The sequence below is a fragment of the Lissotriton helveticus genome, chromosome 6 (assembly GCF_964261635.1).
Source record: "Lissotriton helveticus chromosome 6, aLisHel1.1, whole genome shotgun sequence".
NCBI lineage: Eukaryota > Metazoa > Chordata > Amphibia > Caudata > Salamandridae > Lissotriton > Lissotriton helveticus.
This window is the reverse complement of record NC_136067.1, coordinates 143,543,554-143,570,441: the sequence shown is the minus strand read 5'-3', so window position 1 is coordinate 143,570,441 and position 26,888 is coordinate 143,543,554. Positions and strand designations below refer to the sequence as shown.

Below are 26,888 nucleotides of genomic sequence, written 5' to 3'. Positions count from 1 at the left end.
GTTCCTTGTGTGTATGAAAATTGCCTTCAGTTAAACATGCAGTGCCCTGTTGTGAGTTAGGTGCGAACCTTACACTGGTGCAACTATGACAGCAATAAGGGGGAACTGTTTCTGCGGTGCTGTATCTCAGGTTGGATATGTGATAAGGGGAGTCTTCCTTATTAGGGAGTGATGCCCTCACGCTCCCGTGAAGGTGTCATGCTTCATCATCGGGCTTAGCTCCTCGTGGGGTAAGCGCTGCAATGCCCTGCGAGAGGGCTCTTTATCGGAGATCTTTAAAGTAAAACCAAGCCATGATGGTGAGTGCGGGTGCGTGGGAGATAAGTGAAGTAGTGAATTAAAACTATCCAAGGAGCACCACAAAGTTATATTTAATCCGGGTTCCCCTCGGTAGGGATAAAAAGTGTATATAGATTATGCACCTCTCGTAATGGAGAAAGTCAATCTATCAATGTATATAGGTTGACATGTTTCACGCCTAAGCGGTCCTGGAGGGATCCATGGCGTTTCGTCAGGGACAAAGAAAGTGAGAATTCCTACCCTTAGGGTTATGTTGGCGGATTGTGTGTTGGTATCCAATAAGTACCACAGAACAAATCTATAATGGAATTGAGTGACATAGTGTAGTAATCCAGACAATACAAATTCAGCTTCCTTAAATGAAGTTTCTTGAAAAGTACAATAAACATCCACAACCTTCAGCAGTACAGAAAATACTGGCCATTCTTGAAATCTTTGCTGTGATGCTGTTCTACCGCATCACAGCTACATCATAGGGATTCCAGCTACCACACAACTCGCCCCATATATTATCCTAAAAAGAGAAAAGATTGTTAACAAGCAGAGAACAATCAAACATAAGTGAATAGTACATCAAAAAGTTTAATAGAAAGCACATAAAAGGTTCATAAAGCAATAAAGACACACAACAGCAATTGCATATACACTATTTGAATGAGGTGCACAACAATTGCATTAGACACTACTAGAATGGGATATTTTACACAAATCCCCAAAGCTCCAAATCCTGCCATCATGCAATTGAGCCACTTATCCCATGATTAGAATGACTTTATGGCGCGGTCAAAACTTACTCTCACCCTTCCTCAAAAAAACAGATTTCCTCACAACTACCCAATCACCATTAGCAATGTCCAACTCCTTCACATTTTTCTGATTGTCAAAGTTAATTTTGTTACGCCACTAACAATTAAAAAACTTTGACCTCATTTCTTCCAGGTCAACCCACACCTGATTCTTTTCATGAAGCCACATCGGAGATTCCTTAGTAACAGGTTCTCTTCCTTTTTAAGCTATAAAAGGAGAAACACTAGTGACAGAATAAGGCGTCACTCTGTGAACCCACATAATCTTCCGTAACTCCTCTTTCCATGACTACCCATTTGCCAGTGAGAGCTGAATACTTTCCATTACAATACGATTCACCCTCTCCACAAGTCCGTTAGCCAGTGGACGAAATAAAGCCACCTTGTCATGTTTGATTCCAAGTCTAGAAAGAAAATTTCCCATTTCAGAAGAAACCAACTGAACACCATTATCACAAGAGCTCTAGGTACACCCTCTTCGAGAAAAACTTCCTCAAGAAATGTTATAACATTACAAGTAGTGACTTGTCCCATGGATTTGCACGTAAACCATTTACTGTGGTAACCCACCAACACAACCAAGAAACGATGACTGGTGCCCAATTTGTCAATAGGACCTAATACATTCAATACCAATTTATCCCATGGACTCACAGACAAATCCACACATCTCAAAAGAGGTTCTCTAACCACTTTTACTGTATCACTATTACAGCAGGCATGGCAATCTCCTATTCAATTCTCCACATCTCTGTCCATTCCCGGCCCCCAAAATGATTGCATCAACCGTCTCTTTGTTAAACTCCTTCCCAAATGTCCCTCATGAACAATCTTTAACAGTCTTGATCTCAACAAACCAGGGGGAACTATACAAATCCTTCTTAAAAAGTCATCCCCTTGTACACTAAGCTCATCCCTCACTGTCAAATATTGTTTAACCACTTCATCACAGCAATTAAAATCCTTCCAACAACCCATAATGAGTTCCATCAACACCTTATACTCCTTATCATTTTGTACTGCTTCCTTCCACTCTTCTTGTCCAATTGCAAACTCACCATCAACACTAACCACTTGGTCCTCCATAACTTGCATACATGAATCATCCTCCACTGGCATCCTGGACAAACAATCCGCAATAACATTCTTGTTGCCACGGACGTAGTCTCCCATAAAATTGTAGTCTAGCACAGATAAAAGCCACCTTGAAATACGAGGAACAGATAAAAGCCACCTTGAAATACGAGGAACAGATAAAAGCTACCTTGAAATACGAGGAGTTACACTTCCATCTAGACCACGATCACCTTTAAAAATATGAATAAGGGGTTATGATCAGTTTTCAAAACGAAAGGCAAACCCCACAAGTAATATCTAAAATGTGCCATTCCCCAGCAACAAGCTAAAGCCTCCTTTTCTATGGTTGAATAAGATCTTTCGGCACCTTGTAACTTACGTGAAGCAAAACCTATAATTTTCGCACCTTCCTCAGACATCTGCATTAGGACCGCCCCGAGCCCAACATTGCTTGCATCAGTAATTAATATGGATTTTTTATTGGGGTCAAAATGTCAAAGAGATGGAGCACGGGAGAGAAATCTTTTCATACTAGCAAACACATTTTCACATGTAAAATTCCATTCAAACACATTTCCTTTCCTAATAAGAAGGAGTCTCATTAGTTCTACGAGATCAGAAAGGTTTGGTACAAATTTTGAGCAATATTCTGCAAGCCCTAGGAATGATTTCAATTGTTCTTTGTTAATAGGGAAGGTAGCGTTTTCTATAGCCTTTGCAATGCTGCTGTTAGGATTTCCAGGCTCGGGCGCACTAGAAGACCTTGACATGTGTTCTTATCCTCAGGTTCCCCTAATGTCCTTTTGCACACGATCCCTACGGCATGACTCCCATTGCCTGCAGATATTTTCAGACGCTCCCTCGTACACGAAAAGAGGCGCGTCGGAACGTAGCCATTGCTTGGCTTACTGTTCCGGTACCACGCCCCCTTCCTACTTCCTGGTTACGAGAGGCTCCTTCCCATTGTAGTCGCTGTTTTGTTCCTGGCTCCTCTCTGTTTCTGGATATTCAGACCTTCCGGTAGTGCTCTGCCATCCTTCGTGATAACGGGTATTTCCCCGCATCTTCCAAGTTTCTTCCAGTCCGGCGAGCGTCACTCTGTGCTGGCCGGAATCTTTTTGCCCCGCCCTTTAATCTCGAAGCCATTTGGAGGGCGTTTATCCCCTGCCAGGGATTTGAGCCCTTCTCTCATTACCAAGTGCTTGGAGGATGCTCTTCCAGGTAGTTATTCCTGCACGTCCTTTTTCCTGTACGGAGCCCCTGCTCACAGACAAACAGTCTGGGCTCATCCTTTCTTTTCCCCTGCTGAGAGAGAGCGCTCCGCTCGGAATAGTTTCCCGGGCCGTGTGTCTCTCCTTTTGAGAGTGTAGCTGTTCCGCTCTTTGTCCCCCGAGAGAGCCAGCCAGTGCACCTCAAGTCCTTCCCCTTTTATATTTTCTTGTGTGTATGGTGAGTGTGTGTCCTTTCATGAGTCCTGCTCTTTTAGGCCTGGCATCATATTCCTCAGGCCATATTCTTCAGCAAGAACTCACCAAGAACTCACCTTAAGACAAACCGTGGACTTCACAGGGGTAAGTGACCTTTGTGGTATAAAAGTGCATGTCAATGTATTGATAGGTCGTTCTTTTGAATAAGTGTCTAGTGTATTAGTGCATGTCCTGTTTTCTTATAGCCCAGACTACACCTAGCAGAACTGCACCTGCCCTGTTACCTAACCCCTTGTATGGGGAGAGTGGTGGACACTCCTTGGGTTTTTCCCCCATACTTTTAGGGAACAGTTGTCAGGAGTGTGTTTACTGTCGCATTCTTGTTTCTGTTTTCTGGAGGTGTTGGGGATTCCTCTTCGTTCCCGTGGAAACTGGCTTGTATCCTTTGAACCCTGACAGAAAGCCAAGCCCACGAATAATTAATTCACCTGAGCGAAGATGAATCCTGACAATACTGTCGTTTCCCTAGAGCAAGGTCTGCAGAACACACTACAAGTACATACTGTAGATGAATTAGCGGCAGCATTAGTAGACCTACAATCAGAAGTAGAAAGGTTACGGATAGAAAACCAGAGACTACAAGCAGAAGTGGTACAGCTAAAAACAGCAGAGGCAGTTGAACACAGGGAAACAGGAACTATTCCTAAAGTGTGCAAAAATTACAATCAACCAGTAAGTTTTTCCATGTCATCCCCCACTACTGACGCAGGGGCTAAAGGGGATGCTAATCTACCTTCAGTACAAGTCACCGTTCATACCCCAGTCCGGTTCCCCTGGCTATGCCTGAAAGATTCTCAGGTGATAGCGCAAAATACAACATTTTTATGAACCAATGTCAGCTTCAGTTCTTATGTAAGGCTGCTGCATTTCCAGATGATTCGGCAAAAGTAGCCTTCATCATATCCTACCTTGCAGGGAATGCCGCCGAATGGGCAGTTCCTCTAGTGCAAAACAATGACCTTTTGTTATATAATTTCCCATTGTTCCAGGAAAAAATTAGAAGTTTACTTGCTAAACACACATATATGCAGGCCAGCGATAATGCCCTTTTAAACCTTAGACAAGGATCCAAAGATCTCCTTTCCAACATAACTAGTTTTATCCGACTAGTTGCAGAAACTCATTGACCTGAGGACAAAAGAACCTCCCTGTTTTACAGGGGATTGTGCGATGAATTGAAAGACTTACTTTCCCAAATTGTAAATCCCCCCGAAGACTGTCCCTCTTTCATAGAATTAGCTGTGAAACTAGATCATAGGCTACACGAGAGAAAAGGAGAGAAGGCTAGGGTAGGGGTACCCAGATACGTTATGCTGCGTACCGAGAAAAAAAGACTCTAAAGACATTTCTGAACCTATGCAAATTGGGGGTCTAAGAGGGCCCTTATCAGCCAAACAAAAAGATAAGAGAAGAAAGAACAATCTTTGTTTATACTGTGGAAAAGGGGGACATTACGCCAAAGAGTGTCCAGTACGTCCCAAGAACCCGAAGACGGTAGCCAGTGGTACCCTGGTCTCGGAAAACTAGACCGCTTGAAGAACAGAGAGATCAATTCTTCAAGCATGAACAACCAACAGATCTCCCTTAACAAACTCTTGAAGCAAAACATTGTAAAACATTTCACCTTAAACATCACGCTAGTCTATTCAGTACAAAGTCGACATAACATGTCTATTTTGTTGGATTCAGGGAATTTTTTTGATTTACAGCTAGCCAAAAGAATTGGAATCTCCTTTGTCCCTAAAAAACATGCTGAACCTATACGAGCGGTGGATGGTTCTGAATTATCTTCTGGCCTGATAACCTATCAAACTCCCCCTATGATTATTGTGTTAAGCAATGGGCATTCCGAGAACATTACCTTTGATTTAATTGATGCCCCCAATTTCGGGGCCATACTGGGTGTCCCCTGGTTACAGGTACACAACCCGCAAATAGACTGGACCCGTAGGACCGTAACTCTGAAATCACAATATTGTCTGCTCCACTGCTATCAGGAGGGAGCCAGAGAACAGGACAATCCTTTATATTGTGCTGTCCAAACAGCTGCTGCTTCCTGTGTCCCCGAAGTTTATGCCGAGTTTCAGGGGGTTTTCAGTGAAAAAGAAGCCACGAAATTACCACCCCATAGGAGCTATGATTGTCGCATTGACTTAATACCCGGTGCTGAGCTGCCTTGCAGCCATATCTATGCCATGACCCCTTCGAAACTGAATATCTAAAAAATTATTTAGAAGACATGATGCAAAAAGGCTTTATAAGACACTCTACCTCCCCTGAGTCATCTCCTTTGTTTTTTATCGATAAAAGAGAAGGGGGCCTCCGAGCGTGCTTGGACTATAGGGCCTTAAATAAGGTAACTCTAAAGAATAAATACCCGCTTCCTCTCATTCCTGTTCTTCTTGATCAGATCAAAGGCGCAAAAGTATTCACAAAAATAGATCTTCGGGGTGCGTACCATCTCATACGAATCAAGCAGGGAGATGAGTGGAAGACCGCATTTAGAACCAAGTTTGGTCTCTACGAATATTGTGTCATGCCATTCGGATTGTGCAATGCACCTGCTGCATTCCAATATTTCATTAACGACATTCTGAGGGAATATATCGACGTCTTTGTTATTGTATACATTGACGATATTCTTATATTTTCTCAAAATGAATAGGACCATATTAGTCATGTAAGAAAGATATTGCAAAAACTACAAGAAAACCAATTGTTTGCCAAGTTAGATAAGAGTACTTTCCACACCAAAGAAATAGATTTCCTAGGATTTATCATCAAACCTAATGGCATTCAAATGGATCCACAGAAAGTAAAAGCATTGATCCAATGGCCTAGTCCTACTTCGGTCAAAGAAATCCAGTCTTTCTTAGGCTTTGCCAATTTTTATTGGCGATTCATAGATCACTTCTCTGAGTCTGTCACTCCAATCACCAAGCTGTTAAAGAAAGGAGTGCCCTTTGTATGGTCTGAAGAAGCGGAACAAGCCTTTTGCTCACTAAAAAACAAATTCACCACTGCTTCCATCCTCCACCACGCTGACAATACACAGCCGTTCTTTGTGGAAGCCGACGCTTCCCAATATGCTGTTGGAGGGATACTTTCACAAAGAGATAAAGAATCCGGTCACATGCATCCCATAGCCTATTTTTCTAAGACCCTGTTACCTGCCGAACAGAATTACACCATTGGTGAAAGGGAATTGCTAGCAATTAAATTAGCTTTCCAAGAGTGGAGACATCACTTATTAGGGTCTCCGCACGTGATCACCATTTATTCAGATCACAAGAACCTACAGTTTTTTAAGTCCGCAAGAGCACTCACGCCTAGACAGATGAGGCGGTTAACTTTTTTTAGTGAATATGACTTTATTATCACCCATCGTCCAGGACCTCAGCAGGGGAAAGCAGATGCATTATCGCGGTTAGGACATCCAACTGATACAGAGAAAGAGAACCCCCTCCCTATCATTCCTGAAAACAAAATCCTGGGCGTGGGAGATAAGGATATAAAACTAATTGAGGAATTAAAAGACCAATTTAGTTCCATATCTCAGGAAGAGTGGGCAAAGAATCCCTTAAACACTATCAGAGAAGGGTTGTATTATCATGATAATAAACTGTACTTACCCACTCCTGCTCTTCAACAAAAAATCATGGAGTGGTGTCATGCCAGTGCTTTAGCAGGGCATCCTGGAAGCGGTAAAACCATTGACCTGTGCCACCGGTGGTTTTGGTGGGAAACCATGTCTAAAGATATCGTCTCGTTTGTTCAGGCCTGTTCCACTTGTGCACGACAAAAAACCTTGCATTGTGCCCCCACTGGGCTATTGAAAACCATAGCCATCCCTCCCTCACCATGGCATACCATAAGCATGGACTTTATCACTGACCTTCCCTCGTGTCAAGGGTACAACACTATTTATGTGGTAGTGGATATGCTGTCACAAATGGCCCATTTCGTTTCATTAAGAAAGATACCCACCTCTAAAGAACTGGCTCACATCTTTCTAGACCATGTAGTAAAATTGCATGGGTTACCCTCAGTCATAATATCAGATAGAGTTCCCCAATTCATATCAAAGTTTTGGCGAGATCTGTGCTCCATTCTAGACATCGATCATAGGCTCTCGACCGCCTACCATCCACAAACAGATGGACAGTCTGAAAGAACCAATCAGACCCTCGAACAATATCTCCGTTGTTTATTGACTTCCCTCTCATCTGCTTGGGTTCAGGCTCTCCCATTAGTAGAATTTGCTTATAACAATTCTCGACACTCAGCTACTGGCATTTCTCCCTTCTTTTTTCTTTACGCCCAACACCCTAGAATGATACCAATTGTACTAAACAAGAAGGAGATGGACATACCTGCTATAGAGGAACACCATGTAAAAATTCAAGAGGTATGGGAGGTTGCTAAAGGAGAGTTAAGCAAGGCAAAAGTAGCCATGAAAACACAGGCAGACAAACATAGAAAAACAGAACCCACATACACCATAGGAGAAAAAGTGTGGCTATCCACCAGAAACCTTAGAATGGAAGGGTCTAGAAAATTTCAACCACGATTCATTGGACCCTTTCCTATAGAAAAGATAATAACTCCTGCTACCTTGAAATTACAGCTACCCCCCCAAATGAAGATACACCCTGCATTTCATTGCTCCTTCATCAAGAAGTACATACCCCCAGTTTTACCTGAGGTCCAACCCCCGCCTTTAATAATCAACTGAGAAGAAGAATATGAAGTACATAAAATCCTAGATTCTCGAAGACATAGGGGTAAACTTCAATATTTCATAGATTGGGTGGGCTACCCCCCGGAGGACAGGTCCTGGGAACCAGCTGAGAATATCCATGCAGCTAGATTAGTCAGACAATTTCACAGACTACACCCCACTAAACCAGGTCCAGTTAATAGGCCTTTGAGGAGGGGTGCTGTTAGGATTTCCAGGCTCGGGCGCACTAGAAGACCTTGACATGTGTTCTTATCCTCAGGTTCCCCTAATGTCCTTTTGCACACAACTCCCATTGCCTGCAGATATTTTCAGACGCTCCCTCGTACACGTAAAGAGGCGCGTCAGAAAGTAGCCATTGCTTGGCTTACTGTTCCGGTACCACGCCCCCTTCCTACTTCCTGGTTACGAGAGGCTCCTTCCCACGGCAGTCGCTGTTTTGTTCGTGGCTCCTCTCTGTTTCTGGATATTCAGACCTTCCGGTAGTGCTCTGCCATCCTTCGTGATAACGGGTATTTCACCGCATCTACCAAGTTTCTTCCAGTCCGGTGAGCGTCACTCTGTGCCGGCCGGAATCTTTTTGCCCCGCCCTTTAATCTCTAAGCCATTTGTAGGGCGTTTATCCCCTGCCAGGGATTTGAGCCCTTCTCTCATTACCAAGTGCTTGGAGGACACTCTTCCAGGCAGTTATTCCTGCACGTCCTTTTTCCTGTACGGAGCCCCTGATCACAGACAAACAGTCTGGGCTCATCCTTTCTTTTCCCCTGCTGAGAGAGAGCGCTCCACTCGGAATAGTTTCCCGGGCCGGGTGTCTCTCCTCTTGAGAGTGTAGCTGCTCTGCTCTTTTTCCCCCGAGAGAGCCGGCCAGTGCACCTCAAGTCCTTCCCCTTTTATATTTTCTTGTGTGTATGGTGAGTGTGTGTCCTTTCATGAGTCCTGCTCTTTTAGGCCTGGCATCATATTCCTCAGGCCATATTCTTCAGCAAGAACTCACCAAGAACTCACCTTAAGACATACCGTGGACTTCACTGGGGTAAGTGACCTTTGTGGTATAAAAGCGCATGTCAATGTATTGATAGGTCGCTCTTTTGAATAAGTGTCTAGTGTATTAGTGCACGTCCTGTTTTCTTACAGCCCGGACTACACCAACCAGAACTGCACCTGCCCTGTTACCTAACCCCTCGTATGGGGAGAGTGGTGGACACTCCTTGGGTTTTTCCCCCATACTTTTAGGGAACAGTTGTCAGGAGTGTGTTTACTGTCGCATTCTTGTTTCTGTTTTCTGGAGGTGTTGGGGATTCCTCTTCGTTCCCGTGGAAACTGGCTTTTATCCTTTGAACCCTGCCAGCTGCCTTTGGGTCTAATACCATCAACAGATATCTGATGACCTAAATAATTGACTTCTCTCAGTCTTAATTGACATTTCTCTTTTTTGATAGGTAATCCATGGCTAGCAATTTTATGCAAAACTTCCACCATTATTTCGTCATGTTCTTCAAACGACCTTCCAACAACCATGATGTCGTCCTGAAAACATAACACCCTTTCCATTTCCTTAAAAATGTTTTGCATAATTCACTGAAATATGGCAGAGGCGGAGGCCAAACCAAAAGGCATTCTGCAATATCGAAATGCTCCTAAAGGTGTTATGAAAGAAGTCAAAGGATGGGAGTCAGGTGTAAATTTACCTGATGGTAAGCTGAAGACATGTCCAGAATACTGAAGACGCTACCACCCGCCATCATGCTTAACATTTCTCCAATATTTGGCAAAGGTTGTCTATAGACCCATATGTTTTTATTTAGATCCCTCAAATCTATGCAACGAATTTTATTATTATCCTTGGGAGCAACCACAATGGGAGACAACCATTCTGATGACTCTATAGGTTCTGAGGTCCCGGTTCTTCAGTTCTATAACATTGGCCTTTTACAACTAGTCTAATTCACTTTGAAGTGGTTCTCTCATCATATAGGGTATTGTTCTAACCTTATGTGCAACAGGTTTTGAATTTTTTTTGAGGATTATTCAATGAAAAAATCCTTTTAACATGCCCAAATCAGAAAAGACATGTGAATACTTTTCCATAAACGCTTTTGCCCATCTATCCTCCACATCATGTTTTGACGATATATGCTCAATTACCGGTTCAACAACCATAACCGGTTCTGCAGCATTAGGATTAAGTATAATGTTCAAGTCCTTCTGATGTCGCCATCCCAAAAGATCTGAACCTTCATGTGTGATATAAAACCTTTCATGATAATTTTGGTTCCACCGTATCCGACTGCTTTCACATCTGCTTGTAAAAAATCCTTGATCTGTCCACCCAAGTTCTTTTGGAAAGTTCCCTTATAAATTAAGGTAAATAGGCTACTTGAGTCAGCCAACAAAGTGATTTCACAATGAGGCTTTTCTAGTTTCTCTGTACTCTCCTTCTTTAAATTTAAATTATTGTCATGTATATTCAAAACAGATGGCGCGACTACCTCAAGAATGAACTTTTCCACAGATTCAATAACTTGAGACGGAACCAATTCTGTACTATCTATAGCCAAGAATATCTCCTCATGAGCCTCACTTTTATCCTCAACTTCTTTGACGCTGGTAGTTTGTGTTCCACCTTTCGATCTGCAAGCTTTTGCTAAATGCCCCCTTTTACCACGATATCTACATGTAGCATTTCTAGCTCTACACGCAAAACTAGTACTTACATGTCGAGGAGAGTAGACCCACATCTATAACAAATTATGGGTCGCCTGCCATCAACTTTCACAGGCACATATTCACTGTTTTTATTGAATGGCTTCTTTAAAACATCTCTTTTAACTTCCTTCACTTCAGCAGGTATTTATTTTACCATTGTTACGAATGCACTTGCACTTGTTCCTTTTCCTTTGTTAATTTCTTTCATCCATACAGCAGTTTTTTTCATACTTCAGGCAATTCGGATATCTTCCTCCAAAGTAGGATTCTTTGAGAGTAACTTTTCCTTCACCTTTTTATTATTTATACATCTCACAATCTGGGGCCAGATGTAGGTAAATGTCATTTACCGATTCTTAAATACCTAATTTTACCGAATCGGTATTCAAGAATCGGTAAATGATATGTAGTGAAAAAATCGGTATTTTTTACCGATTCGGTAAAAATCGGTATCGGATTTTCGAATTTACCGAATCGGTAATTCCCATTCATCCCTATGAATGCATTGGAAATACCGATTCGGTAAATTCCGAATCGGAAAGCAAGCAAAAGTGAAACTAATGAAAACAGCCAATCAGGTGCTACCACCCTCCCCCTCCCTACCAGGAAGTGGCTACCCAGGCAGCTGCAACTCATTAGAAGGTTCTGGAGAGGCAGTCAGAGCTGAGCAGAGACACAGAGCAGCAGGGAGAGTTTTTTGTGTGTTTTCCACAAGAAAAATGGCAAACAGCAGTGAGAGCCAGAAGGCAGAGAGGAAAAGAAAAATTAAGTTCAGCAGCATGGAGCTGCAGGTACTGGTGGAGGAGGTTGTGAGAGTCCACAAACAACTATTGGGCAGGCACTCCCTCACTGTGCCTGAGTCTGCAAAACGTAAGATGTGGCTTGCAATTGGAGAAAAGGTCAATGCAGTTGGAGTCACAAGCAGGAACATTGAGGACCTGAAGAAACGCTTTTATGATATCAGGAGCCTCACAAAAAAGAAGATGGCAGAAATCCATAGGCAGGCTGGTGTCACTGGAGGAGGCAGGAACCCAGCGCCCCCCCTGACTGACCTTGAGGAGTTGGTGGCCTCTACCATCGAGCCAGACAGTGTTGTGGGACTTGGAGATGTGGACAGCTCAGCCAGAGCAGCAAGAAAAGGTAAGACGCATGCGCAGCATGACACCCCATAGCAACCTGCTTCCCTTTAGCCTCTGTGTACAGGCCAACCCCAGTCCAGTACAGCTAGCACTATACAGGAGCAATGCATTATGGGAAATGTAGTCAGCTAATGTAAGACCATGTGTAACTGCACAGACATCAGCAAGGCACTGAAAGTAATGCATAAAAATGAAAGTTAAATGTGTAAAGCATTTATTGAAGTGACTGTGACACAGTAGCACTCAGTTGACATACGGTTATTTATACCTAGGGGCAACATAAGGCAGTGGAGCCACAGCAACAGAAGGGACTGCACCAGCGAGGGAGGAGAGTGAGGAGGCAGGGCCAAGCCATGTAGAAGCCTCGCAGGAGGAAGAGGACACGACTGCCATCACCCAGGAAGATGAGACAGTACAGACCCCCGTGTTTCCGCACTCCCCACACCATTCACAATCCCCTCCATTGGTTTTCTCACCAGACACCTCCCCATCACTGTCCCTGTCAGCACCTGCAACCTCCCCAGCCAGAAGGAGAGTCGTGGCCCCACTGCCAGTAATGGAGGCAGCAGAGGGTGAGGCTCAAGCCACTGCACCTGTGACTCCTGCTGCACTGCAGTCCACCAATGAGTCATTCACCTCACGCAGACGTCAACGCAGACCCAGCAGTGCAGGTGGACCTGGAGATGGCACTGTGTTCCGTGGGCTGGAGGGGAGCATGGTGCGCTTACAACGGATGCAGGGAAAATCCATACAGGCCTGCCACCGCCAATTTCGGGTCCTTAATGAACAGATAGGAGACATGGGGAAGGGGATCAGAGACCTCGTAGAAACAAATAGGGAGGTAGCAAAAACAAATGCTGACCTTGCAGCAGGAATGCAGCAAATGAGCAATTCCATCAGCCAGCTCTGCTCTAAACTGGACAGCCTGGAACACACAAGGCGCAGGGACGCCCGTGTCCACAATAGGGCGATGAATCGTCTGGCCACTGCCACATCCCAGCTATGCCGTAGAGGCATTAATATGCAGGAGAGCCTCAAACAGAACACGGCCGAGGTCACCAGGGGCATGGGCAGGATCACTAGTGCCCTAGAGGCTATGATCATCTCACAGACTGCACTGAATCCTGCCCTGGATGTGGCAGAGGGAGACGACAGCAGTAGCCGCAGCAGCTTGGCAAGCGCTGTAGTTGAGCCACGTAGGAGCAGCAGGCGCCCATTTGAGGCTGCAGGCCATGCGGAAAGCAGTGACCAACATCCCAGTGGCTCTGGGAAGCGCGGGCGCAAGTGACATTGCCGGTGTGGGTGAAGTAACCCGGGACATGCAGTCCCCAAGTTTATTATGTTTCATTTGTTGCACTTCAGTGCATGAACGTTGTGGCAACATTAAAATACGTTCTTCTCATTCACAACCTGTCTGTGTCTCATTACTTACTCAGAAATAGTTGCGTGTGATCTCCTCACGTCTGTATCTGCCATCACTTGGTGTTGTCACTCCAGCAGGTTGTGTTTCAGGCACAGCAATGTCGTCGTCATGATCCTCGTAGTCAGACAACTCCACCTCAGTACCCTTCTTAACAGCAAGGTTGTGCAACATGGCACAGGCAGCAATTATCTTACAGCAGGTGACGGGGGTATACTGCCTTGCACCTCCACTCTTGGCTGGGGGTTGAGGGGTTGAGGTAGGGGGTGAGTATAAATGAGTGGAGGGCATATGCACTGTCTCCTAAAAGGAAAAGGGAATACATTACTCACATGCATACATGTACTTCTTACTGCAATAGGTATTATGGGGGGCAGACACTGTGTCTTACCTAGGAGGTATCCTTCACCAAATTCCCCTGCAGTCAGCCGTGCATTGATGCCGCTGTTTTGAAACATATAGGAGTCGTGGGTGTGAGAAGTTGGCCTGATATGCAGTGATCACTATTCTAGTGAACACTATGTATCAGTCCAAACAACCCTTATTGATGTTTGGTTGTAAGTCAACCTGATAGACCAGCTGTCCTAGTAGCATGGACACGTGCAGTCTTTAGGCTAAACTCTAGAGGGCGTGTTAAGCCAGCTGTTTTACCATCACATATACCCCTTGAACACCAAGTGAAAGGACACCACACAAGTTGTTATGAAAAATAAAGTATATTTATTTATAACAAGACTACCCTGGCTCTTTATGAGACAGGGAGCTAAGCACACAACAAAACTCTTAAAGAAATACTTAAAGTCGCACAATTTACACAAATGCCCGAGGGGCGCGAAAAACCATATACTATACAAGTGGAATGCGACATACTAGCAGGTAAGTAACTATTCTCATAGGCTTTAGAATCGCTAGGACTGGACTACTGAACCTTTAGATTACAAGCAGGAGGCCTAGGGACGTCGTGTGCAGAGTGGGAACTCTCACGCGTAAGGCGGGAAAAAGTCTATGGAGGCTAGTAAAAGCAAAGTTAGTGTTTTCGGGCGAACCCGACTAGGTAGGTCAAAAACGAAAGTAGTTCTAGACACTTAGAGAGTTGGACTACGCTGGAGCACCGGAGTACTCGGTTTACCTAGCCCAGGGGCTGTGGCTGCATAGGGTTCAAATGTCGTCGGGTTTCTTCGTTGATGAACCAGGAGCCTGAAGAAAGAAGTTGCTGGCAGGCGACCAGTGAAGAAGTTCTTGGGGATCCAAGCCTGGATCGGAGAAGAGGAAGACCTGTAAGCAGAGGGGACCAAGTTCTGAATCACTAGCCAGTGATTTAGGTGGGCACCAGAGTGGCACCGGGCGAAGTCACCTCAACCAGGTGAGTGGGCGCTGCTGGGCTCTGCAGTCTCTCGGACCAGGAGGCGTTGTCGGCGACCAGGATGGAGGTGCGAGCTGTCCAACGAAGATATCTGCTGTCAACGTCGCTGGACCCAGGATTGGGGCAACAAGTCTTGGCAAATGCAAGCCCACGCGGTGGACTTAAAGTGGCGTCTGGAGTGGACCAGGAGGGTCCAGGGTGCTCCTCTGTTGGAGGGGAGCAAGGGCCAGTCTGGAGCAACCAGACCAGCGGTGTTTGTCGTCGAAGTTCGTCGTCAGAGGGCCACTAGCCAACGGGCAAGCGACCTGGACAACGCGGTGAGCAGAAAAGAGCAGAAGGGCCCCACGCAGATCTCGTGGATGCAGGGGAGCTGAACTTTGGTGCTGGAGCTGCTCAGGGTTGGGGCTTCTCTTACCCCAAAGCACTCGGTCGAGGGTCACTCGGGAGTCGTGCTGGTCAAGCGTCGTGCAGTCTTGGAAGATGGCCGGTCCCTCGAGGTCTCGTCACACCCACGAATCACAGCTGGGCTGATGATGCAGGTAGCGGTCAGAGGTGCCAGGGAAGCCGGTTCTCGTCGAGCTGGGCAGTCTTGATCCGGTGAGGAGACTTACAGCAGACCGCGATGCTTGGTTGGTGCCTGTGAGAAATCTTAGGAAAAAGTCTTGAGTTCCTTTCGTGGAAAGTAGTTTCAGGATTCAAAGATGATCTAATTTGGAAGGGGCCTGCTCCTACCTTTATCCTGCAAAAGGGGGCTGGCACGCGACTAAGTCCTGCCCTATGGGTGGGACTAGGAGGGGGGTGGTTACACCCCTCTCCTTTGGCGGGCTTTCCCCAGATCAGGGGCTGGAGTGCCCCTGGAACTGGTTCAAGCCGGCCTATGCATAGTGAGCACCGGGGTGCCACTTGCAGTCACCTTCCTCTAAAGCCCTGCCTACCTAGGATACACAAAATCCTGTCTGGGACGGTGCTGGCACCGCCCCTGGCAGGAAACCCTCTGTCCTTGCCTCCTGTGCTGGGAGGACTCCCAGCAGCAGGAGGGCAGACTTGTGTCTCGGTGGCAGCATCCATCTTGTGGAGCTGAGGCTATGTCTGACTTTAACCGGGGTTACAGGTTACATACATGTCGTGTCCCTCTAGAAGGGTGGAATGCTAACCCCGTCGCCAGAATTGGCGAGGGGTTAGTATTCCAATTCGTATGACACCTTACTCGACATGTTTTGATAATGTTATACCAAAGTTAGCATATGACCGCGAGGTACATAATGCACTTAAGAGTATATGGTATAGCGTTATCATGGAACAGCTATTAGGACTTGGTTCCGCAAGCTGCAAACGGGCTCAGCTCATGCCAGAGCACCATTTCACATTATTCCATGCACTCTGCCTTCAGGATTGTTAAGGCCTGCCATAGGAGTGACTGATAGGAATATATGTGTCCATTTTAGGTTTAGATATAGGAATACTATATCTAAAGCAAAGGGTGATTACACCACCTTGCCCCAGCTGTCAAGCAGCCAGTTGTGTCTGATTTAGTTAGTCAACTCAGGGGTGGCATAATACATGCTGCAGCCCCTGGGAGACTTCTGGGTACACCTCTGCCCTGGTTACAGGGACACAAGAGAGGGCCCAGTGCCAATTCAGTACCTGGGTACAATTTGGAGTAGAGAGAACAGCTAGGCTGTGGGTCTGATTAGCAGGCCCACAGCCAGGGAAAGTCGTAAACCAGTGAAGCAAAAAGCAAAAATCTGGGTGATCATAGGATTGCAGACCCTACTCTCCTACATGACCCCCCCAAACTTTGGGACAATAAGCTAACCTTGACCAGGTGAGTCTTCTTGCTCTAAGTGGAAATACCTGGAGAGCCCATCAGCATTGCCATGATCAGTACCAGGTCTATGCTCCACTGTAAAATCCATCCCCTGTAGGGAAATGGACCACCTAAGTAGTTTGGGGTTTTCACCCTTCATCTGATTTAGCCATAAGAGGGGCTTATGGTCGGTCTGAATCTTAAAGTGAGTGCCAAACAAGTATGACCTCAACTTTTTCAGGGCCCACACCACAGCAAAGGCCTCCCTCTCAATAGCTGACCAATTTTTCTCTCTGGGGGGTCAGCCTTCTGCTAATGAAAGCAATGGGCTGGTCGTTACCATCAAAATTCAGCTGAGATAGAACAGCTCCCACACCCAACTCAGAAGCATCTGTTTGGACAATGAAGGTCTTGGAGTAGTCTGGACTCTTTAGGATAGGTGCTGTGCACATGGCCTGCTTTAGGTCATTGAATGCTTTCTGACAGCTTGCTGTCCACTGAACTTTCTTTGGCATCTTTTTACTTGTCAGGTCATTAAGTGGAGTCACAATGGACCCATAATTCTTGACAAATTTCCTATAGTACCCAGTCAGGCCCAAGAAAGCTCGAACCTGAGTCTGGGTGGTTGGAGGAGCCCAGTCCTTGATGGCCTGTATCTTGCTCTCCAAGGGTTGAACCTGGCCTCCACCTACAAGGTGGCCCAGGTATACAACCTGTGTCTGCCCTATCTGGCACTTAGTGGCCTTGATAGTGAGACCTGCCTTTTGCAGTGCCTCTAACACTTTCCTCAGGTGGACCAGGTGATCCTCCCAGGTGGAACTAAAGACAGCTATATCAACAAGATATGCTGCACAGAAGTCATCCAACCCAGTGAGAACTTGATTCACCAGCCTTTGGAAGGTGGCAGGTGCATTTTTCAAACCAAAGGGCATTACCACAAATTGATAATGCCCACCAGGGGTAGAAAATGCTGTCTTGGGCTTGGCCTCCTCAGCTAACCTGATTTGCCAATACCCAGCTGTCAGGTCAAATGTACTTAAGTAGTTGGCAGAAGCCAATCTATCTATAAGTTCATCTGCTCTTGGTATTGGGTGGGCATAAGTCTTAGTGACTGCATTGAGGCCTCTGTAGTCTACGCAAAACCTCATCTCTTTCTTACCACCCTGGGTGTGAGGCTTTGGCACTAGAACTACTGGGCTAGCCCAAGGGCTATCTGAGGGCTCAATGACTCCCAGCTCCAACATTTTCTGCACTTCTGTCTTGATGCAATCTCTGACATGATCAGGCTGTCTGTAGATTTTACTCTTGACAGGCAGACTGTCTCCAGTGTCAACTTCATGGGTACACCAATCAGTTTGACTGGGGGTCAGAGAGAACATATGTCTAAAGGATTGCAGAACTTGTCTACAATCCTGTTGCTGATGTTCAGAGAGGCTGCCACAAAAGACAACACCATCTACTGATCCATCATCAGGATTCTGAGTGAGCAGGTCTGGGAGAGGGTCACTCTCTTCCTCCTGTCCCTCATCTGTGGCCATGAGCAAGCTCATGTCCTTCCTGTGGACATATGCCTTGAGCCTGTTCACATGGAGCACCCTGAGGGGCTCCTGGGAGTTCCAAGGTCCACCAGGTAGGTGACCTCTCCCTTTTGCTCAATGATGGTGTGGGGCCCAGACCATTTGTCTTTGAGTGCTGCTGGGGCCACTGGCTCCAGCACCCACACTTTCTGTCCAGGCTTGTACACAGTCAGGACTGCCTTCTGGTCATGCCAAGCTTTTTGGAGTTCTTGGCTGGCCTCAAGGTTTTTAGATGCCTTCTCCATGTATTCAGCCATCCTGGAGCGGAGACCAAGTACATAGTCCACTATGTTGGTGGCAGGCTTTTTGAGAGGTCTCTCCCATCCTTCCTTCACCAAACACAGGGGTCCTCTTACAGGATGCCCATACAGAAGTTCAAAAGGGCTGTAGCCAACCCCCTTCTGTGGGACCTCTCTGTAAGCAAACAAGAGGCAGGGTATCAGGACATCCCATCTACACCTGAGCTTTTCAGGTAGTCCATGAATCATCCCTTTGAGGGTCCTGTTGAATCTTTCAACAAGCCCATTGCACTGTGGATGATAGGGTGTGGTGAACTTGTAGTTGACACCACATTCCTTCCACATTGCAGTCGGATATCCTGACATGAAGTTTGCACCTCTGTCAGAAACAACCTCCTTAGGGAAGCCCACTCTGGGGAACACTCCAACTAGGGCCCTTGCCACTACAGGTGCTGTAGTGGTCCTAAGTGGAATAGCTTCAGGATACCTGGTGGCATGGTCCACCACCACCAGTATAAACTTGTGCCCTGATGCTGTCTGGGGTTCCATTGGACCAACAATGTCAATCTCCACTCTTTCAAAGGGAACCCCCACCACAGGTAGTGGTATGAGGGGGGCCTTTGTTGTGCCACCTGACTTACCACTGGCTTGGCAAGTGACACAGGAGCGACAAAACTCCTTGGTATTCTCATTCATGTGAGGCCAGTGAAAGTGTGAGACAAGTCTGTCCCAGGTCTTTGTCTGGCCTAAGTGACCTGCAAGGGGAATCTCATGGGCCAAGGTGAGAAGGAAACCCCTCTGAGACAAGGGGATGACCAGCCTCCTGGTTGCACCAGGCTTGGGGTCTCTTGCCTCAGAGTACAGGAGTCCATCTTCCCAGTATACCCTGTGGGCACCTGTGGCATTCCCTGCAGCCTCAGCAGCAGCCTGCTGTCTGAGGGGTTCAAGGGAAGGGCAGTCTAACTGTGCCTTCCCCAGGTCTTCTCTGGAGGGTCCCCCTGAGCCCAGAAACTCAACTTGATCAAGTTCAAGCTCTTTAGGCTCAGTTTCCCTCAGCTCTCTCAGATCAGCCTCCTCAGAGACTTGATCCTCAACCTGGGGCAAGGGGGAAGGCAATGCCTTATCCCTACTGCTCTTCTTCTTGGAAGGTGTCTGGTCCATGGTTCCAGGATCCAGCACCTGTTCAGTGGGGCATCTTCTGGCCTGTGACCTAGTCACAGCAAGCACATGTGCTGGCAAGCCTATCATTTCCATGTGAGTCCTCTGCTCCACTTCTGACCATAGGGATGACTCCAAATCATTGCCCAACAAACAATCCACTGGGAGGTCTGAACTAACCACAACTTTCTTTTGGCCACTTACCCCTCCCCAGGAGAAAGCAACAATCGCCATACTATGACTGGTAGTGACGTTGCTGGCATTGGTCACCAGGAAATCTGTACCTGGCATGATCTGTCCAGGGTCCACAAAGTTAGGTGTCACCATGGTGACACTGGCACAAGTGTCCCTATAGGCCTGAGCCCTTTTGCCATTTATCAAAGGTGTCTGCCTGTATTTGCCCAAAGTATTGGGACTGACATCAGGGGACATATCCATATCCCCTGTACAGACAAGGACAGCCTGAGTGAGTGTGCCAACTAAGTTGTCAGACCCCTCAGTTCCCAAGGTTAACCCAACTAGTCCCTTGGGAGGTGCACTACCACTACTGACTGTACTAGGGGGTGCAGTTGCCTTAGGGGCTGTAGTGGTAGGAGTTTGCCCTCCTCTTTTGGTGCACTCACTAAACCAGTGAGACTTACTTTTACAGTACTGGCACCACCTTTTTGACTGGCCTTCTTGAGTCTTCTTTTTCTGCTGTGAAGCCTGACCCCCACCCTCTTTGGTTTGTTGGGGACCTGTTGAAGACTTCTGGTCATTTTGTTCACTCTTGTTACTACCCTTCTGGTCTGCTTTCTTCTGACCACCCTGGTTCTGAGTCTGGTTCTGCTTAACCCTTGTTCTGACCCATCTGTCTGCCTTCTTTCCCAATTCTTGGGGAGAGGTCAGATCTGAGTCCACAAGGTGCTGATGCAACAACTGGTTCTGACAGTTATTTAAAATCTGCTCTCTCATGATCAGATTGTACAACCCTGTATAATCAGTAACCTTACTGCCCAGCAACCAGCCTTCCAAAGCCTTAGTGGCACAATCCACAAAGTCAGACCAATCCTGAGACTGAATTTTCTGGGTATCCCTGAACAGCAACCTGTACTGCTCAGTGGTTAAGCCAAACCCATCAACCAGTGTATTTTTCAGGACTTGGTAATTGTTAGCATCCTCAACTCTAGTAGTGAGGAGCTTATCTCTACCTTTGCCTTCAAAGGAGAGCCACAGTATAGCTGCCCACTGACCTTGGGGGATGCACTGGACAGTGCAGGCCCTCTCCAAAGCAGCCATCCATTTCTGGATGTCATCCCCTTGTTTAAAGGGGGGCACTATCTTACTCAGGTGTTTAGTATCTAAACTCCTTTCTTTATCTCTTGGGAGATTGCTGCCACCAGTGGGGACTACCCCACTCATCTGCTGCTCTCTAGCAAAGGCAAGCTTCTCTTTGGCCAGGGCAAGTTCTTCCCTTTCAATCCTCAGATTAGCCTGTCTCATCCTTGCTTCATGCTCTATTCTCTGAGGGGAAGTCAATCTCCTCTGGGGAGAATTCCTTCTCCTCTGAGAAGAGGCATTAGAGTGCAGAGATCTATTGGAGTCCCTAGAATGAGATCTATCTCTTCTAACTCCAAGGTTAGGCCTCATTAGGGTCAGTACTGGGGGTCCCCCAGATCCTTCCCTAAGTAGGTCTAAGTTGGCCCTAGTAAGTCTGCTGACTAACTCAGACCTCTTGTCTGCCTCATCCCCAGAGAGTTCCTCTTCTTCCTCCTCCTCAACTGCATTTTCAGTGTCAAGGAGGTCTGGATCACCAAGGGCACCCTCTAAGGCTGGCATATTCCCATCTATATGAGAGGCTTTCCCAGCATCAAATGTCTCTAAGAGACCTATCAGAAAGGGAATGGTGGGGTTAGACCCCTGTTTCAGTTTCCTGGAGGTACACACTTGTCTCATCTCCTGGAAACTGAGAGCTGCATATCTTGATTTGACCTGTGGAGGGTCAATAGCCACTAGGGGAGTCTCAGTAGACTCTCCATGGGTAGACATGCTTTTCTAGTGAGGTGTAAGTGGTGCACTTACCTACACTATTTGTTTACCTACTGATCCCTTGCTAGAGTTGTAGTTTAGGATGTGCTAGGCCCTAGGAGCTACAACAGCTGGTTCAGTAGAACTCAGAGTATTCTAAGTTAAGTTATATGTACCTTAGTACTTATGTGATCTTTCAAATGATATTCTTAGGATACGTGTGGTAAAACAACAGCAAGCTCAAATCCCAACCGCTGCCACCAATGTGAGAAGTTGGCCTGATATGCAGTGATCACTATTCTAGTGAACACTATGTATCAGTCCAAACAACCCTTATTGATGTTTGGTTGTAAGTCAACCTGATAGACCAGCTATCCTAGTAGCATGGACACGTGCAGTCTTTAGGCTAAACTCTAGAGGGCGTGTTAAGCCAGCTGTTTTACCATCACATATACCCCTTCAACACCAAGTGAAAGGACACCACACAAGTTGTTATGAAAAATAAAGTATATTTATTTATAACAAGACTACCCTGGCTCTTTATGAGACAGGGAGCTAAGCACACAACAAAACTCTTAAAGAAATACTTAAAGTCGCACAGTTTACACAAATGCCCGAGGGGCGCGAAAAACCATATACTATACAAGTGGAATGCGAAATACTAGCAGGTAAGTAACTATTCTCATAGGCTTTAGAATCGCTAGGACTGGACTACTGAACCTTTAGATTACAAGCAGGAGGCCTAGGGACGTCGTGTGCAGAGTGGGAACTCTCACGCGTAAGGCGGGAAAAAGTCTATGGAGGCTAGTAAAAGCAAAGTTAGTGTTTTCGGGCGAACCCGACTAGGTAGGTCAAAAACGAAAGTAGTTCTAGACACTTAGAGAGTTGGACTACGCTGGAGCACCGGAGTACTCGGTTTACCTAGCCCAGGGGCTGTGGCTGCATAGGGTTCAAATGTCGTCGGGTTTCTTCGTTGATGAACCAGGAGCCTGAAGAAAGAAGTTGCTGGCAGGCGACCAGTGAAGAAGTTCTTGGGGATCCAAGCCTGGATCGGAGAAGAGGAAGACCTGTAAGCAGAGGGGACCAAGTTCTGAATCACTAGCCAGTGATTTAGGTGGGCACCAGAGTGGCACCGGGCGAAGTCACCTCAACCAGGTGAGTGGGCGCTGCTGGGCTCTGCAGTCTCTCGGACCAGGAGGCGTTGTCGGCGACCAGGATGGAGGTGCGAGCTGTCCCACGAAGATATCTGCTGTCGACGTCGCTGGACCCAGGATTGGGGCAACAAGTCTTGGCAAATGCAAGCCCACGCGGTGGACTTAAAGTGGCGTCTGGAGTGGACCAGGAGGGTCCAGGGTGCTCCTCTGTTGGAGGAGAGCAAGGGCCAGTCTGGAGCAACCAGACCAGCGGTGTTTGTCGTCGAAGTTCGTCGTCAGAGGGCCACTAGCCAACGGGCAAGCGACCTGGACAACGCGGTGAGCAGAAAAGAGCAGAAGGGCCCCACGCAGATCTCGTGGATGCAGGGGAGCTGAACTTCGGTGCTGGAGCTGCTCAGGGTTGGGGCTTCTCTTACCCCAAAGCACTCGGTCGAGGGTCACTCGGGAGTCGTGCTGGTCAAGCGTCGTGCAGTCTTGGAAGATGGCCGGTCCCTCGAGGTCTCGTCAAACCCACGAATCACAGCTGGGCTGATGATGCAGGTAGAGGTCAGAGGTGCCAGGGAAGCCGGTTCTCGTCGAGCTGGGCAGTCTTGATCCGGTGAGGAGACTTACAGCAGACCGCGATGCTTGGTTGGCCTGCTGCTGCAGGGTGACTACTCCTTAGTCACAAGGGAGAAATCTGAGGAAGAAGTCTTGAGTTCCTTTCGTGGAAAGTAGTTTCAGGATTCAAAGATGATCTAATTTGGAAGGGGCCTGCTCCTACCTTTATCCTGCAAAAGGGGGCTGGCACGCGACTAAGTCCTGCCCTATGGGTGGGACTAGGAGGGGGGTGGTTACACCCCTCTCCTTTGGCGGGCTTTCCCCAGATCAGGGGCTGGAGTGCCCCTAGAACTGGTTCAAGCCGGCCTATGCATAGTGAGCACCGGGGTGCCACTTGCAGTCACCTTCCTCTAAAGCCCTGCCTACCTAGGATACACAAAATCCTGTCTGGGACGGTGCTGGCACCGCCCCTGGCAGGAAACCCTCTGTCCTTGCCTCCTGTGCTGGGAGGATTCCCAGCAGCAGGAGGGCAGACTTGTGTCTCGGTGGCAGCATCCATCTTGTGGAGCTGAGGCTATGTCTGACTTTAACCGGGGTTACAGGTTACATACATGTCGTGTCCCTCTAGAAGGGTGGAATGCTAACCCCGTCGCCAGAATTGGCGAGGGGTTAGTATTCCAATTCGTATGACACCTTACTCGACATGTTTTGATAATGTTATACCAAAGTTAGCATATGACCGCGAGGTACATAATGCACTTAAGAGTATATGGTATAGCGTTATCATGGAACAGCTATTAGGACTTGGTTCCGCAAGCTGCAAACGGGCTCAGCTCATGCCAGAGCACCATTTCACATTATTCCATGCACTCTGCCTTCAGGATTGTTAAGGCCTGCCATAGGAGTGACTGATAGGAATATATGTGTCCATTTTAGGTTTAGATATAGGAATACTATATCTAAAGCAAAGGGTGATTACACCACCTTGCCCCAGCTGTCAAGCAGCCAGTTGTGTCTGATTTAGTTAGTCAACTCAGGGGTGGCATAATACATGCTGCAGCCCCTGGGAGACTTCTGGGTACACCTCTGCCCTGGTTACAGGGACACAAGAGAGGGCCCAGTGCCAATTCAGTACCTGGGTACAATTTGGAGTAGAGAGAACAGCTAGGCTGTGGGTCTGATTAGCAGGCCCACAGCCAGGGAAAGTCGTAAACCAGTGAAACAAAAAGCAAAAATCTGGGTGATCATAGGATTGCAGACCCTACTCTCCTACAGTGGGTACTCCCAGGGAATTTTGCCACAATGTCAGTGATGGCGTACTTTGCATTGCAAATCACCTGCACATTGATGGTGTGGGTTGACTTCCTATTCCTGTAGATATATTCTGTGGCAGCAGGGGGACAAATGGGAATGTGTGTGCCATCTATGCAGCCAATTATATTGGGAAATCGAGCCATCTGGTAAAAGGCTGATTTTGTTTGCACCAGTTCAGCATGGGTAGCAGGAAAAGATATGTAATGCTCCATCCTGTGTAACATGGCGTCAAGGAATTTGTGGAAAAACCTTGACAGGCTGCTCTGTGTCACCCCACCTACCCCAGCAACCACGCTCTGGTAGCTCCCAGATGCAAGCAGGTGGAGGCTGCACAGCACCTGCACATGTGGTGGAATTGCATGTGCCCTTGGGGTAGTGTGCTGCAACAGTGGTTGGAGGTCCCTGATGAGCTCCAAGATGGTGTCTCGGGCCAACCTGTACCTCTGCAGTATCTCTGCCTCTGTGAGCATGAACAAGGTGACCCTCTGCCTGTAGACCTGCTCCTCTCTCTGCCATTCCCTCTCTCCTTCCTCCTGTAGCCGTAGCCGTCTTGCAATGACATAAAATGCCGCCATTGTGCAAACAGAAGTGCATTTTGGGTCCATTTTTATAGGTTGCACCTGTTTACCACCTGATTCCAATCCATGGTAAATACCGACTCTTAAATACCGATTTTCAAGCAAATTCGGTATTTCTGAGCTTCCCTACATCTCAATATCCATTTTTACCACTTCTTATTTACCGATTCGGTATTTTACCGATTCGGTAACTTTACCGATTCGGTAAATTTACCGTTTCGGTAACTTTACCGGATCGCAAACCGTTGCGATTCGGTAAATTTACCGATTCGGTAATATTTCTGATTCGGTATTTTACCAATTCGGTAACTTTACCGATTCGGTAAATTTACCGAATCGGACGATTTTCGGTCTCCTACATCCCGAAAGCTCAATACCGGTCCGTAACGGCCGAAAATACCGAGTTTCGGCCGTTATCGACCGGTAAAGGGCTTCCTACATCTGGCCCCTGGTCCCTTATCAAAGAGTCAAGTAAACCTTGGAATTCACAAGTAACTGCTAAGCCACACAAAGAAGCTACATATATCATTATATCCTCATTCTGGTTTTGTGCTCTGCAATAAAAACGTATGTCTTTCGAAAACAACGTTCACTTTAGGAGTAAAATGTTTCTCTAACATCTGTAACGACATATCATACAGATTCATTGGTTGACCATTTTTCAAGCCAAATGATATTTCAGGCAAATCATCATATATTCTTCTTCCTTCTATGCCAAGATGATGTAAGAGTATAGCTTGTTTCCGCAAAGGACCATGTTTGTCTCCTCCAATAACCAATAAATAAGTAAAAAAAATATTTTTCCATCGCTTCCAGGGAATTGTTGGTTCCCCAGGAACTGGCAAAAAACTAGGAGGTGCTGACATACTTTGCTCAGACATACCTCCAATAAAGTTTAATTAACAAACTAAAACAACAGATTAATATAACAATCTAATACAACAAGCTGAAACAACAATCCAAAATAATTAATCAAATCAAAATAATCAATAGAAATAATTAACTAAAATAATCAATTAAAATAATCAACTCACACAATAAATCAATGAATTTCAGCTCTTGTAGATCTAAGTTTATCACTAGTCTGTTTTTTGTTTCAATGCTGAAAAGGAAGTCGTGAGTCCTTTTTTCTTTTCAATGCAGAAAAGGAACTTGTGAGTCCTTCTTCAATCTTTAATTCTCCCACATGGTGACAGCAAGCAACAAGAACTTAGGTGAGACTCTCCACTCTCCTTCGTTTGAGAGGTAATTTTGTTACTCTCACAGCGAGATCGCCGTAGCCTTAATACACGTGGCTAACAGATCGGGCAGCCGATAAAAGAGACTTGTAACCCGTAGGTGGAATGCAGCCCACAAGCTTCAGTTGCCAGGTAACGAAGAATAAAATCAGCAGCGCGTAGGGCGGAATGTGGCCCACAAGCTTCAGTTGCCAGGTAACTGCTACTAGAAAGAAAATAGCAGCGCGTAAGCATAACATG

General features: G+C 46.5%; 1 pseudogene; it reads right to left on the bottom strand.

Moving 5' to 3' along the window:
• Positions 1 to 751: 751 nt before the first annotated feature.
• On the bottom strand, positions 752 to 26,291 carry LOC144762200 (uncharacterized; annotated as a pseudogene).
• Between the last annotated feature and the right edge of the window lie 597 nt (positions 26,292 to 26,888).